A 16567-nucleotide genomic window follows, 5' to 3' on the forward strand; every position below is an offset into this window, starting at 1 on the left:
TATATATATATCAATAGCAGACAGCATAAACTGCAGTGTGTGATGCTTTTTCCGTGATGCATAAGGCCAATTTGCTACATAGTAAACACAGCTGCATCCTGCATGTGCCTCCTTTTTCCCCTCAATCTTATTACTTTTCTAGTGATTAAATTTCCAAAAACAAAAATATCCATAAGGGTATTTGAATTTCATAAGCAAAGAAGGAGTGTGCATGGGGGCTTACGGTCATTTATCAAAATGTGGAATGGCAAATCCTATTTTTTCACACCGTTTTGCGAACTGGTCGAAATTAATGCATTGCAAAGCTGACGAAGGATGTAGTGGGAAAGCCTTCTAATGGAAACTGAGATATGTTAATGCTGGAATATTTGGTTGTGTGAATAAATAATATATAATCTTACAAGTTACATACATCACTGAAAAAATGGTGTCATTTAGATTATCAGCTTCTCTCACCCTTGCTGACTTTCCACTAAATTCCATCTTTTTCAAAACTTCCTGGTTTGTATGTATGTATGTATCTATGTATATCTTTATTTATATAGCGCCATTAATGTACATAGTGCTTCACAGCGGTAATACACATGACAATCATATAAATAATGTTCTTCAAAGTCCAGGGGGCGCACGGGAGAGAGTCAACAAAAAGAAGAAAAAATATCTAAGTGCAGGTGTCTTGTTTAATGACTTAGTATGCAGAGCCTTGGCTCCTATGAAATGCCTACTCACAATGCAGTGAATTTGAAATCGCAATTCCAAAACTGTGGCAAACTTGCTTGTGCAGTTTAAGAAGGGATGTACTTCAGTATAAAAAAAGAGTATACCATAGCGCAGACCAATTTGTAAAGATTTTGTTTATAAAAAAAAAGAAGAACCGTTATTACAGATTGTACGAAATATAAAAGCATTTTCACAACAGTGAAGACATCATTGGTGGTTTATCTCCTCACAGCCCCCGTCCCCTCAGTGCAGCTGATGGTCTGGGGAATCTTCCCAGCTGCTGACTTCCTTGCCGACGTCTCCGTGGGCTCCGTCATGTCACATCCATTTTTCCAAAACGTCACTTCCGGTTTTCGGCTCAGGGCTGTCTAACGCGTCTGTGAGTGCTGCTGTGGTCTGGTAGCTCTGGCGACTCCCACTCTACGCGTTTCGCCACTGGATAGGCTTCACCAGGAGTATTCTTGAGTACTCCTCAGCTGTCTGAGTACTCAGACAGCCCTGAGCCGAAGCCGGAAGTGACATTTTGGGAAACCGGATGTGACGCGACAGAGCCCACAAAGACACTGGCAAGGAGATTCCAAAGACCATCGGCGCCACCGAGGGGATGGGGGTAGATTTCAGCAGGGGAGATGCTGAGACAGATTTAGGAAAGAGTAGATTGATTCTGCCAGCAGCGTTTAGGATAGATTGTAGGGGAGACAGGTGAGAGGCTGGAAGGCCAGAGAGCAAGAGTTATCATACACTCCAAATGTACACATGTAACAGGTAACGTATTGTGCATAATTTTGGGTGCTGTAAGACCAGAAAGTTTTTGTGTGTGGTACGCTGCATAGGTGAAGATACTTCCATAATAACTACCCCTTCCAGCACCAGAAAAGTAACCACAGTGGGATCTGTACGATAATGTGTTCCTGCCGATGGGAGTTTCAGTACATTATTGGGTCATTTGCAATCCAATAAAATGGTGGCAGGAGTTTCAAAATCATACGATTTGCACGCCATGCCCTACTGTATTGTAACGGCATACTAACAGTGGCTACATCTGTATTTCTATGTACAAAATGTTGGTTGCTCTGTAATACATGAATGAGTGAGTGAGGGGAAGTAATAGTGTCACAAGCAGGGTGGCACCCATATTAAAAACAGATAATACTAGCAAACTTCTAAAGACTAAATAACATTGGAGTAAAAAGGCAGGAGCAGATAAGATAATAGTAGCACAAACAGGAAATAACCTTAAATTACAAATGGGGAAGCTTGAATTAATAGCTACAAGTAAGCACTATTATATCATAGGCATTACTTAAACATGGTGTGATGAAACTCATGACTGGGCAGTTACTTTACTTTATGGGTTTCTCTTTTTTCCGGAGGGATTGAGCAAATAAAAAGGTGGTGGAGTATGTTTATATGTTAAATCGAATTTAAAGCCTATTATAAGGGAATTGTTTAGAAAGGGAATGATGCAAATGTAGAGACTTTGTGGATAGAAATTAGCAGTAGAGATAACAATACAAAGAAAATGTTTGTAGGTAAAAGCTATAAACCACCTAATATCTGTGAGATTGAGGGAGCCAAAATACCTTTTTCCAATGAAAAGGGCATCAAAACTAGGCTATGTTTGTATAATGGGAAATTTTAATTATCCAGACATAGACTGGAGCAATGAGATAAGCATTACAACTAAATAAAACAGGTTTTTTTTAGGGTGCTAAAAGACAATTACATGACCAAATTATTGAGGAACCAACCAGGGAAGGGGCATTACTGGATTTGGCAATATCAAACAATGTGGAAGTAATATCAAATAATAAAGTCTGGGAACATTTGGGAAACAGTGATCATAACATGGTCTCATTGGAAATAAATGATCAAAAAACATATTATATGGGTTGAACAACAACTTTAAATTTTAGAAAGGCAGATTTTAATAAACTGAGGAATAATCTACAAGGAATTAATTGGGATACCATTTTTGTAGGAAACAATGTGGAAGATAAATGGGCAGTTTTTAAAACATTGTTAGAAAAGCACACTTATCAGTATATACCCTAGGGTAATAATTATAAAAGAAATAATTCTAGCCCATTGTGGTTAAATAAACAAGTAGGGAAGGAAATGGAAAGAAAGAGGCAGGCATTATTAAAGTTAGAAGGGACAGAAACATCAAAGAAGAATTATAAGGAATGTACAGTAGAGGCAACGTTTATTCTAACATTTGCCGTAAACTAGCCGGGTTACATTCTGGGTATGTGCTGGGTATGTGCTGGGTATGTTCTGGGCTAGTTTGAGGCACGTTTAAGGCATTTCTGCATTGACTAACGACCCATAGGATTAACACAGCAGTTAATTCAGTTTGAATGGGACTGCCAGGGACCCCCGCTGTTAATCTGATAGGCCATTAATCAATGCAGAAATGCTGGGGCTAGTTTAAGGAAAGTTTAAGGCATGTATTCAGAATGTACCTGGGTGTTTCCTGGTTTTTTTGGGGAATTGCCACTGGTTTTTGTTCGAATAAGAGTTGCCTCTACTGTAATACAAGTTGCAAAAGGGCAATTCAATTTGCAAAACGGACAATGAAAAAAGGATAGCAATGAAAAGTAAAATCAACCCTAAAACATTTTTTAAGTACTTTAATAACAAAAATATTACGCAAGAAAATATAGGACCCTTTCAGTTTGATATGGACAGGCAAATTATTGGAGAAGGAAAAAACAGAGGTATTAAATACATTATTTGAATCTGTATTTACCAGGGAGGAATCAATTACAATAATAGTTCCACAGGAGGAAGTCACACCACTATATTAACGAACAATTGGTTAAATGAGGAAAACGTGCATAGACAGCTTGATAACATAAAAGTAAACAATGCACCTAGTCCAGATGGCATGCATCAAAGTGTTCTTGAATAGCTAAATTCAGTTATTGTCAAACCATTACATTTCATATTCAAGGATTCCCTTTCTATAGGCTCCAAAAAGTATCAAAAGATTGGCGTACAGTAAATCAGACGTGGTGCCTATATTTAAAAAGGGAGCTAGATCACTATTGGGGAATTACAGACCTGTAACCCTGACATCAATAGTGGGGAAGCTACTTGAAGGTTTAGTACGGGGTAATATTCAGGAATACCTATGGTAATTGAACATAATATTATTAGTAATAGTCCGCAAGGACTTATGAAGGACAGGTCGAGCCAAACTACCATATAAGTTTCTATGAGGAGGTAAATAGGGACTTAGACCAGGGTAATGCAGTTGATATGGTCTACTTATACATTGCTAAGGCTTTTGATACAGTGTCACACAAGAGGCTATTGTACAAAATTAAGAAAATTGGACCAGTATTTGTACCTGGATTGAAAACTGGTTGATGGATAGATAACAGAGAGTTGTCATAAATGGAGCCTTTTCAGGTTAGGCTAAAGTTGTAAGTGGAGTACCTCAAAGAAAGGTGTGCAGGGATATACCAAATAAATAAACATTAAAATTATGTTGACCGAGGGAGAAATCTGATTCCCATTATTTGGAGTCAGGAAGGAATTTATTTTGCGCCTTATGAGGCATCATTGGATAATGTTTCACTCTGAATCCAAAATAATTTAATTACCAATATAGGATAAGTATCTTTCATCTAAATTTAGAATAGTTTGAACTTGATGGACATGTATCTTTTTTCAACCTCATCAACAATATATCTATAAACTATGTAGCTATGTATCAATGGAAAGAAAGTGAACATAGACGTTTGTTCTGATGCACAGCCCATTTTTTAAGTTAAACTTCTTCGCTGGCACCTACAGGGTTTTGATGGGGAAAATATCATTCGTTGGAACAAAAACATGTGATGGAAGTGACATCATGACGCAGAAATGGTCGCATGCCTCGGCGCATGCGAAGAAGGATCCTCGGCCCAACGAGCATGCACATACCTCAACGTTCCAGGCTGCACGGAGGTTGAAGGAAGCACATGCGCAGAAGAGGAGGCAGACGCCAATATTGTCCCACGCACGCGCAATATTGCCCTTCACGACTGCCGGCTCAGTGTGCATGCACAGCAGACACCGACTCGGCGCAAATGTGCTGCAGACGCCAGCTCGGCACGCATGCGCAGCAGACACCCTGCCACACTTGGGAGACGGAGACCACACACACACACAGAAACTCACACATAGACACACACACAGAGACACACACACAGGCACACACAGCCAACAAACCACACACACACAGACACACACACACAGACACAGACAACCAGCCACACACATACACAGAGACTCAAACATAGACACACAGACACACACACAGAGACATACACACACACAGACACAAACAGCCAACCAACCACACACACACAGACACAGGGACACATAGACAACCAACCACACACACACAGAGACACACACACATACAGACACACAGACAGTCAAGGAATTCAGAGTTAGTATAATTAGTGCAAATAGCTACAACGGGGGGGAGGGGGTGTGATCATGTGCGTTCTAAGTCAAACTTCTTTGTGTTTTGTCACTGAAATTGTGTTTTGATTTTTAATTAAAAACATCACCATCACAAATTCAATTTCTGTGACAAAACAGTGACAAAAGACAAAGAAGTTTCACTTAAAATGCGCGTGCTCGGCACACAACTTTTTTTGTTTGCATTTGCCACAAATTTAAGAAAATGTTTCTTACATTTGATGCAAATTGTTGAACGGATATGTCCTCGCTTATCATGGCAGCCATTTCACGATCCCTGTTATAACGCGATCCTGGTTATAACGCGGCCTCATTCTATGGCCCCGAGAACCGCAGGGGTTCAATTGTATACAGTATGTATAAATTTGCCTCAAATCATCCCCCCCTCCCCACCCCCCCAACAAATTTTTGGTACGGAGGAGTATGTTTTAATGTACTAATACTATAGTCAAAGAAGCATGTTTGTTTGGGATTTTTTTCTTTGATGAATATGGTGCAATTTGTTTTTTTCTTACAGTGTATTCTCAGTTTTAAAGCTCGGAAACTTTAGGGTCATTTTGTACCGTATATTTTCCCAACTGCAAAACTGAGACAAAGCAAGTGCAAAATAATTGCACCTGATTTAATAAAGGCTAATCTCCAATTGCTTTCCTTTATTTGAAAAATATGTTTTTTCAAAATTATTTGAGACGGTGCACTGTGTGCAAATAATAATCTGAAATCATTAGTGGCATGTGATGGTATGCCAATACATTTGGCACTAATTTTCCTAGTATTTCCATGGAGTAAAAACAGAGAAGACACAGCGCACAACGCTCATAGTGCATTAAAAGTTATATTGGCATAAACAATAAGATAAGGTGAGTATTGTGCGTACATCAATGTAATTAATAACAAGCAGTTTCGGGATAATGTTACCCAAGCGCCTCAGGAAACCGGAACGAGTGTCCTCACAAGGGTATGGACGCTGGTATCTCAGGTGCAGGATCCTATTGGGATAGGTAGGAAGCCTTTGATAGTTCTTGCTCCCCAGAGCACGAGTCAAACGTATGCTGCTGTCCCATGCAGTGCTTTGCCAAAGCGAAACTCCACACCAGCTGGATTCTCTCACTCCCCTCCGTGCGAAGCACTTCCGGGTTGATGATGTCACCGCGGGGGAGATCGCCGGTTCTGACGCCATTCACACTCGGTCAGCTCACGTGGTGGGGTATTAGTTAGAGGTAGAACTCTTGACCAAATGTCCAACGTGTTTCGAAACCGTAGGTTGATGATACTAGTGGTAGCCTATAAAATATATCACTATCCGCAGTTAAATGTGCAGTTTGCTGGCATATTTTAGATTAGAATACAGTTCAGAGGATCCAGCTGCCCGAATCAAAGATGGTTGCCAGCGCTTCTGACGCGTCAATTTAGCTGTTGCAAAGTCCGCCTAGTACCGTGGAACGTCAAAGCGCCCCGCAAGCAAGATGGCTGGGCAGGCCTCCGGCAGTCAAGTGACCCATTTCCATGGAGTGCATCATTTGATTTTGACACTCGTAATTCAACATGTCATTTACATTGATGGGCTATAAACAACATTTAAATTTAACCCCCTAGTATATATTTTTTCTTTGTGGGAAAAAAATTGACATGCACACCGCACACCATATACAAATTGGTTTTATACACTAAAGCACTAACTTCCTATTCTTATCAAACAACAAAATCACATAAAGCGACACACTTCATATATACCCCATAGTTTTATTTGTTGCACTCTTTTGCCCCATGTTTGCAGCTGGGACACGTTAGTCTGTGATACAATAAGTAGCCCCTGTGACACAATATTGCATCTGTTTCGTCAACTTTGGCACAAAGGTTCGAAGTAGCTGTCTGTGAGCAGGTTTACTGGCTATGCACTTCTTTAACAAAGGCTGTGCTGAAATGCTGTGTAATGCGACAGGCATAAGCTCATAGGGCTCCATGTTAAAATGGATTTGAAGCAAAAGGTGACACTGTGTGCTCATTGGCATGTCATTACCCAGAATCCCTAGCTGTAGTGGAACAATTGTATGCTAGGAGATAATGGGGAAAGGCAGGGTTGCGGACCTGTCTGAGACATTTCAATATGCTCACAAGTGATATTTTTAATTGCTGTATGCTATACGGTGGAGGGATTTATATAATGTGTGCACAAAAGGACAAAAGCTATAAAAGAGATGTATTTTTTGTATTCATTCTTTTGTTTTGAGCTCATAATATGTCCACAATTGTGCTTTAGTCGAACAAAAAAGTGTTCCATGAATTTGCAAAATAGACACTACAAATGTACCCAATGTTATATCACCTGCTGTTTTATGGCTCATTTGTATTGAATTGCAAATCGCACGATAACTCGTTAAAACTCGCACCAGCGGAAACACGTTATCTTACAATAACGTTGGCTTCATCTGTATTTACAACAGCTACATATGTTCTATTTCTACATTATTTCATATACTGTACATGTAATCCAAACTAATATATTTCAGGAACTACAATGGGAAACAGCTGGGCTTTCCTGAACAAATAAAAGTGCATTGTGCTATCTGAAAAAGACCAGGAGAAAGTTAAGAAGAATGCAAATAAGTTTTCTTTTGGCATGTGTTTGTTAATTCAATTGCTTCCCTTAAAACAAGGGACATATGAAAGAACGGGAAACGGAGTCAATTTAATGCTCGGATCATAATACATACTTTCTCGGTCAATTTCACAAAGTTGTTAACAAGCTGGGAGGAATTAAATGCTCATAATTTCTGGAGTTTAATTGAGAACATTGCTTACTACAGTACCTCTAAAGTGCATCTATCAAATCAATTAAAGAATAAAGTACCCCACGGTAGAAATTGGTCTATGGCGCTGATCTTGGCAACTGGGTGACTGCACCTGTTTTCAGCACAGGATGCAACATTACGTAGGGAGAATCTAATCTGTTAATGATTGTTTGTTATGATTGGGCTGGGAGGTCGCTCCTAGCTTGCAAAAAAACAGCCAACATCTGGTTAATAAACCCAATTACACTTCATGTTGAATGCGTTTGATTATGACATGGTCAGTTAGGAGTGAGGTGCAATTTCCTGTAATTTAATCAACAGCAAATCAATGATCTCAGTGACATCAGCATCCTTGCTGACTCCTTGTCATGGACAGAGTACTTCTGGAGTAAAATTAAAGTTTTGACGGGCCATACTCTTATCCCGTTCATATTTCTTTTTTCCATAACCTTTATTTATTTAAGAATGAGCTCTGATTAGTAGAAGTTGTTGTTGCATCAAATATATAGGAAAATCAACCCAAATGCCTTTTTAAATAAAAGAGTTATAGTACTTAGGTAACATTCAGTTTAAACTAACATATAACATATGAATATTTCAACTAAAGTTTATGCATGTGGATGTCATTAAAAGTATCCACCTTTATTAAAAAATGATGAATTCAGCTAATCAGAGGTAAAGTTGATAAATATACTCAAGCTTTCTAATGCTTGCATGTTGCTCTATAAGGTGTGTCTGACCTCAACGGCAAAGAATGAGTTAAACGATGCTTAACCAGGAGGCTTTATTTTAATGCATTCGTTCTTAGAATCCAACTTGTGTTACTATTATTAATTACATTTCCTTTTCGTTGTTGTTTAACTCATCTTTTACACCTTTGTATACAGTACTTTCTATATTACAGTTTGTAAATAAAAATCCAGATAGGTTTGTCCTTTTGTCGATTAGCGTAGTTTGTGTTAAGAGGACAGAATGGGCAAATTAGTGAGTTTTTATGCTTTATCAGTTCTGTTATCTAATAATAACTACACATGTTGTGTTGTATTGTGTTACTTCTATGTATACATACAGGCTTACCCCGGTTTAAGGACACTCACTTTAAGTACACTCGCGAGTAGGGACATATCGCTGAATAGGCAAATGGCAGTTCACGCATGTGCCTGTCAGCACGTCCTGAACAGCAATACCGGCTCCCTACCTGTACCGAAGCTGTTCGCAAGCGGGGAGACTATAGAGCCTGTTACAAATGCATTATTTGCATCAGTTATGCACGTATATGACAATTGCAGTACAGTACATGCATCGATAAGTGGGAAAAATGGTGTGCTTCACTTTAAGTACATTTTCGCTTTACATACATGCTCCGGTCCCATTGCGTACGTTAATGCGGGGTATACCTGTATATATCTTACTGCAGACAATTAATGAGTACTGTAACTCAGGGGTGCACAAACTGGGGAGCGTGAGCTTTTTCTGGGGGGGCGCGGTGGTTGCAGAGGCCCCAAAGCATTTCAATTAAATGTCGGGGGATCGTGTGAGGCCTCTGAAACTTCCCTTACCTTGATTCAGACGGCTGGTGTGACGCGTCGCCATGGCAACGTGGCGCCAAATTATGCCACGGGGTCACTTGACGTGACATCACATGACCCGCTGCATCTTTTGACACCACGTTGCCATGGCAATGCGGCATCAAATAACGTTGCGGGATCACATGACCCCACAACGTCATTTGACACTGGATACAAGGTGAGGGATAGTGCGAGCAGTGGGGGAGAGCAGACAGGGGACGAAGGACAAAAAGTTTGTGCACCCCTGTTGTAACTGACACGTCAATATTAATTTTTTTCATTCTATATACGTAAATTTGGTTCATTTCTATTCCAACCGTTTCTATGCATATTTACACCATGATGTTGACTTTAAGCTCAGAGTTTTTGAACCTGTACTCATGCACAAATGTTGTGATATCTTTTTTTGGACTAGAGCCCTTTATTTGAATCTACAACAGATGTAAAACTTAGAATGCACAAAGTGAATTCAACTATGTGCATAGATACAATGAGATTTATATAGCCCACGATCAGTTCTGGGAAAATTAATAATGCTCTTCTGTCTTGGTAGTCTGCAGGGACATGGTGGTAAAAGACTTAACTAAATAAACAAACTAATGTCAAGTGTAATCATACAGCTCAAGAGAATCCCAGAAATCCTGCTGGCAAATGCACATTGATACCTGTGGCTCCCCTCTGATGTCTGCTTGACCTCTTTTTTTTCCTGAGGTCAACATTATATAAAATTCTAAAATTAAGTTTTCAGTCAATGACAAGACTGTTTGAATCGACATTTCTTTCTGCAAACTTACATTTTCTCTATTACAAAATGACAAGAGGCTGTTGGGTTCTCGATATAATAACATTCTGTTTGTCTACAATCTACAATTATGAAATGTTAAAAAATATGAAAAAGTTAGCTAGAATAACATAATAAGAAGAATCAAGAAGTATCCAGGTTATATTTAAGATATTTACATGGTCTATACTATAATAATAATTAGACTATGGGGTTGATTCTATATTTATTTATTTATTATATCAAATGTTTTACCATTAAGTAATACATTGAGTTACCTCTCGTTTTCCAGTATGTCATGGACACAGGGTTATAATGACAATACATGGCTACAAATGCATGGTTACATTAAGTGAAATGGGTTATACATTATGTATAAAGACATTGCATGAACAGTTTAACATATATAATCTTTTAGGCATATGAAACAGTTACAGACCAGACTAAAATATGACAGCTTTAGTTTTGGAAGTACTTAGACTGGTGGTGGCTTTGAGAGTCTCAGATAGATTGTTCTGCGTGTGAGGTGCACAGAAAGTGGAGGAGGAGCGGCCGGATACTTTGCTGAACCTTGGGACCGCGAACAATCGTTTGGAATCAGATCTCAGATGATAAGTGCTGCGGGTGGTAGGGGTGAGGAGCTTGTTTATATACAGTAGGTTAATAGAAAGTATTTTGAGGCAAGACAGGAAAGATGAACTTTGCGACTAGACTCAAATGATAACCAATCTAGTTTTTTGAGCATTTCGCAGTGATGTGTGTTGTAGTAACATTGCAAGACAAAGCGGCATATTGAATTTTAGAGGGTGTTTAGTTTGCTAAAGTGATTTTGGGGTGCTGTACCATATACTATGTCCCCCTAGTCTATATGTACTGAAGCAGGTGATAGGACCATTTTCGTTCGCAATTCCCAATGGATTTCAATGTGAAATGTTTGATCAAAAATGGCCCAATCGGCTGCTTCAGTACAGAATCAGCCATTATGTCTGAGTGAGTCCCTACTCCTACTAAAATAATGAACCTTCCCCATTTAGTCTTTCCTGCTCTTTTTTATCCTTTGAAGAGAATAGGCTTCCATTACCTGTTGCGATGAAGCCTTTCCCCTGAAAACATTGCTCTGCTCTCTTCTCAGCCCTGTCTCAACTGTTTATCTAGTTCTATTACTTCAAGTTTTCTGTTGTCCATCACATACTGTACTGTAAGCTCCCCACCAACTTTTTTAGGTTTCAAGACTCATGCTTTTCTAAAATGTTTTCTCTTTACTTGACTTGAAACACAGATGGCAGTATTCCTATGGTCAAGCTGAACTCCTCAGCCCTTGCCATCCAACAAAGTCACTCAATCCTCCTTGGCAACTAAAAAGGAAAATCTCTCTATAACTGGTGGGTGCCCAGAGCTAATAGTGCAGATCAACTCCAGAGGAGGAATTCTGTAAAAAAAAAAAAAAAGTAAAAATGAGTAAAATGGATTGCTCGCATACAGATATTCACTGTTGGCAATTTATGTTGAAGAATGTTCAGAACTCTGACCCATATTTAACCCTTAGTTCTCAAAAAAAAAGCTGATAATCTTATTTCCCTTTTTCAGGTTCCTTCTTTCCACCAAAACTGGCCTTTGTCGAAAATGACAATGAATTCTTCCTCTTTTTTTCAGACCTCACAATTTATAATAGAGAATATATGATCTCTCACTTTTAGCTCCAAAATAATAAAGAACCCTAGCAGCCTGTAACAAGTGTTTGAAATGTATCACTTCCCTAACCCCAATTCAAAAAACATTTCAAGTAGTTTATTTTTGGCAACCTCAAATTCAAGTTTGGAATGATAAAACTATTTACAATCCAAAGTATACCTAACATACTGTTTCTGTTACACCATTGCATGCTGTCAATCCGCTCAGTCGAGGTGCTACTGTATTATGATCCAAATGTCAGCCTTCCAATCATAAAGTTGTTGGTAGATGTTATTAGGTAATGGAAATGTTGATTCTGGTGTAGCGCACTTTCCCCCACCCCCTGGGAGATGTGTAGCTTTGGTGTGTGTGGGGTGCAATACCTGGTGGTTCACAGGAGGCCTGAGCCTCCACTGCTGGGAACCTGGGATGTATCCTGGAACGATACTTGGTATTCTATGGTGTAGAATGATCCCGTTATAGGACCCATACTGTACAATAAACAATATTCAAACGGTAAAGCAGAACAGTTTTACTAGAAGCAACTAACAGAGTTACAGCGTACCCACCAGACCTCGCATGGCCGTACCACCCAATACTTCACTCCCTCTCAATGAAGTCACTGTACCCCCAAAGTACATAGGGGCCCTTGGGCACCCAACAAACCCAGAGGCCACAAGGTCAAACCCCCCACCCAATGTGTGGTACAGCGCTGCCCACTAATGTGTGAAGGTGAGTTGGTGCACTATGTTGGGTACCTGCCGGGTGTGTCCACACCCAGGCACGCAGATGCGGTACAGCAACTGATGATGGGATCCACGTATATGTTGCCGTAACCCGCAATGCATCCGCCTCTACGTTGGGTTGTGTCCCGCCTGGACGGTTTCACCACGAAGAGTGTCATTTTCTGGAGGTGGTGATCTGGTCCCAAACCACTGGATGCCAGGATGCAGCCGCTTCCTGGCTGTGTCCCTCACTATTATGCTACAGGTGCAGTGTCCCTATCTATGGGCCTGTCCCTGCAGCAACCACAAGCTGAGGAGAGTTGGGGCCTAGCTGGGGCCTAATAGGGGGTATCTGGACTTGTGCAGGTGCCACAGACACATGCACATGCAAACTACCCCTTCCTTGTCCCAGATTCGACTGGCATGGTCAGACGCGCCAACTGTATCTATATTCCCCTTGCAGGGGAAGCTGCAGCCCTATTGGCTGTTGTGTATCACTTGATCCTACAGCCCTGTGCATGCTGGGGTCTGAAGTCCCGCGGATCCCTTTCTGGCTATTGGCCACCTTGTAGCCCTTCCTGCGAATGCGCCACTCACTGCGCATGCGCAAACATATTCAAAATGGCGACACCCGGTAAAGGGAGCCACCGTTAGTCTCCGGCGATGCGCTCGCCTGCACTTGTCTGCGCATTCTCTCCACCACTACCGGCGCTCACCACGGGCACTCGCACACCACCGCTGCCCACCGCGCAACTCACGGAGGTAAGGGTACCATTGGGAGCCCAAGGGGAACCTGGGCTATACTGGTTTTTAACATTATGATTTTATTGTGAAGAAGAAAAAACATACTAAAAGGGGTATTTCAAAATGTTGCTGTGAAACAATGTAGTTTTATATGCGAAATAACATTTCAAGATGTGAATTTTCCAGTCCAGTACTTCTTCTAGCATTTGGAAAGTTAAAAAAAAGATTATGAAAAAAACTCCAAACTGGTTTAATGAGAAATTCATAAAATGAGATGGAGACAGATTAAACGAGTCTGAGTATTGGTGCTGACAACATTCCCTGTGTATATACTTTAACCTAGATTCTTGCTTTCTGGAGAAACACAAGACTGTATATGAATGTAATATATTGTATGGTCATGTATCTAGTTTTTAAACTATTTATCCATAGACAGCAATTGGTGATTTGATATTTAATATTTTCAATTCTTTAAAAAAACTGAAATGTTGTAAAGTATACCATGACAAAAAAAAAAAAAACAATATAAATGATGCAAAGCCATGTCATAAATTGTGATTGCCCCTTTCTCAGCAGGAGAGTCAGCATTATGAAAAGAATCAAGAATACAGATGCCATGCTGCTTCCTAGAGAAGTGATGGATTCAGTCTGGGAAAACATTGGCCATCTGCAGCAGAGGTTGTCAGCAGCACTTGGTTCAGGTATGGCAATGACCATGAAATATGTTTATATAATTGCACAATACGAGATGCATTGTTTCTTTATTATAGCCCACAGAGATCACAATTCGAAAGAAAGATTTCCCAATTACATTATAATCTATCAAAGTGAAGCATTGATGACAAACAAACTCACATATAGAAAAGGATATTTTACTTCGACGGACCTCAAATTTAAACTAAATATTATTAAATTGATTTTACAATGTTTATTGCTCACCATATTCTCTTATCAAGCACATCCCCAGTGCCTACATGAAATCTGTCTGCCAACATGAATTTGTGTTTTCACAAAACAAGTAAATGTGCGGAGGAGTGTGGGAAAATGACTTTTGCATAATGTAATATTACATAATATTAGTAATGCATTTAGTGCTTTACAAAATAAAATCACATGCAAAATTAACCCAAATGAGTTTCTAATGTAATAATTTAATAGATGCAACATGGAAGTCTCCAGGTTTTTGGAACTGCCAAATTGTAACGGTAACAAAGTTAAAATCATAATAATAACAATGTTTACATAAACAATTTTTTAACAAATGTCTATACCAAGTTGAAGAAGGTGAGAAAGCCGACCATATTCACTAAGCAGTTTAACTCTATGGGAGAGGATGGAAGAAGGTGGAACAGGGAGAGAGAATGGGAGAGGGAGAGAATGCGAGAGGGAGAATGGGCGAGGGGGACAATGGGAGATGGGAAGAATGGGAGAGGGAGAGAATAGGAGAGGGAGAGAATGGGAGAGGGAGAGAATGGAAGAGGGAGAGAATAGAAGAGGGAGAGAATGGGAGAGGGAGAAAATGGGAGAGGGGGAGAATGGGAGAGGGGAAGAATGGGAGAGGGAGAGAAGAGGAGAGAGGGAGAATAGGAGAGGGAGAGAATGGGAGAGGGAGAGAATAGGAGAGAGAGAGAATGGGAGAGGGAGAGAATGGGAGAGGGAGAGGGTGGGACGGGGAGAGAGAATGGGAGAGAGAGAGACTGGGAGAGTGAGAGAATGAGAGAATGGGAGAGGGAGAGAATGGAAGAGGGAGAGAATGGGTGAGGGAGAGAATGGGAGAGGGAGAGAATAGGAGAGGGAGAGAATGGGAGAGGGAGAGAATTGGAGAGAGAAAACACACTCAGGAAATACTGCAAGGTAATGTAAATTAGTTCATTTAAATATGCAAATAGGTCTTCTCCACACGCTGCAGAGAAGTGTTTTGAAAAATGTATAAGTACTAAATACTGTAGTATGCATACTATTTATTCTGTCTCTCTCTCCCGCTCTCTCTCCCCATCTCTCCTCCTCTCCCTCTCTCACCCTCTCTTCTTCACCCTCTCTCTTTCCCTCCTTGGATATAATAACTAAGCATGTTTCTTATTTCATAAACAAAATGTATAAGTACTAAATAGTATGCATACTATTTAGTCTCTCTCCCTCTCTCCCTCTCTCCCTCTCTCCCTCTCTCCCTCTCTCCCTCTCTCCCTCTCTCCCTCTCTCCCTCTCTCCCTCTCTCCCTCTCTCCCTCTCTCCCTCTCTCCCGCTCTCCCGCTCTCCCGCTCTCCCTCTCTCCCTCTCTCTCGATTTAGGAACTAAGCATGTGTCTTATTCCATAAGGTCATTAAAGTCTGATTGCACCACTGTTAGGTCTTATACTACCATTCAAGTCAATGATAGTTTTCTACTAATTAAGCACATCAGACTTTATTGAATAAGATTTGTGAAATAATAACTCTTCAAGTACAGGAAGTCTTTCTTACTTATGATGATACTGCTGCATATTGCAGAGAAACATGAGTCGCCTTTCCGCTTTGTTATCAGACATAATGCTTGTTAGAAGTAGGAGGCTGTTTTGTGTTTTCTGTTCACTCAGAAGTCCATTTGCATTTGAAAGTTGTGATCCAGGGTTGAAGCATGGCCACCATGCTTACAGTTTGACTGCCTTTGATGTTATTTTCATGACTTTAATATTTTGTGACAGTGAGTAGACGTAGTAATGCTCCTGTCTCTATCATAATGGTCTCCACACTCTAGAATTGGATAATGAGCTTATGTTTTTCATGGCAACTATTACAAAAGTTCTGTCAAGTGCCGCCAGAAAATCTGAATTAAAGTCAGGTTTGTGAGGTAATTTGTGACATATGTTCTCGAGCAGCAAAAGGGTTAAAAACAAATATCTTTTGAAACGTCACATTATTAATCTTGCTTTTTTAATTTACTTACCTTCTTAATCATTATTATTTTTAAAAGGGAAAAAAAAGGCAATGTTTACTTAGACAAAATGTGAACTGGTGGACATTTTTATATCTGGCTATCATCTATGAACTGAATATTGTGGGATAAAAGGATAATTCACTGTACAGGGCTTTGTGGGGACACACATGCTTA

This window comes from Ascaphus truei, chromosome 5 (assembly GCF_040206685.1).
Source record: "Ascaphus truei isolate aAscTru1 chromosome 5, aAscTru1.hap1, whole genome shotgun sequence".
NCBI lineage: Eukaryota > Metazoa > Chordata > Amphibia > Anura > Ascaphidae > Ascaphus > Ascaphus truei.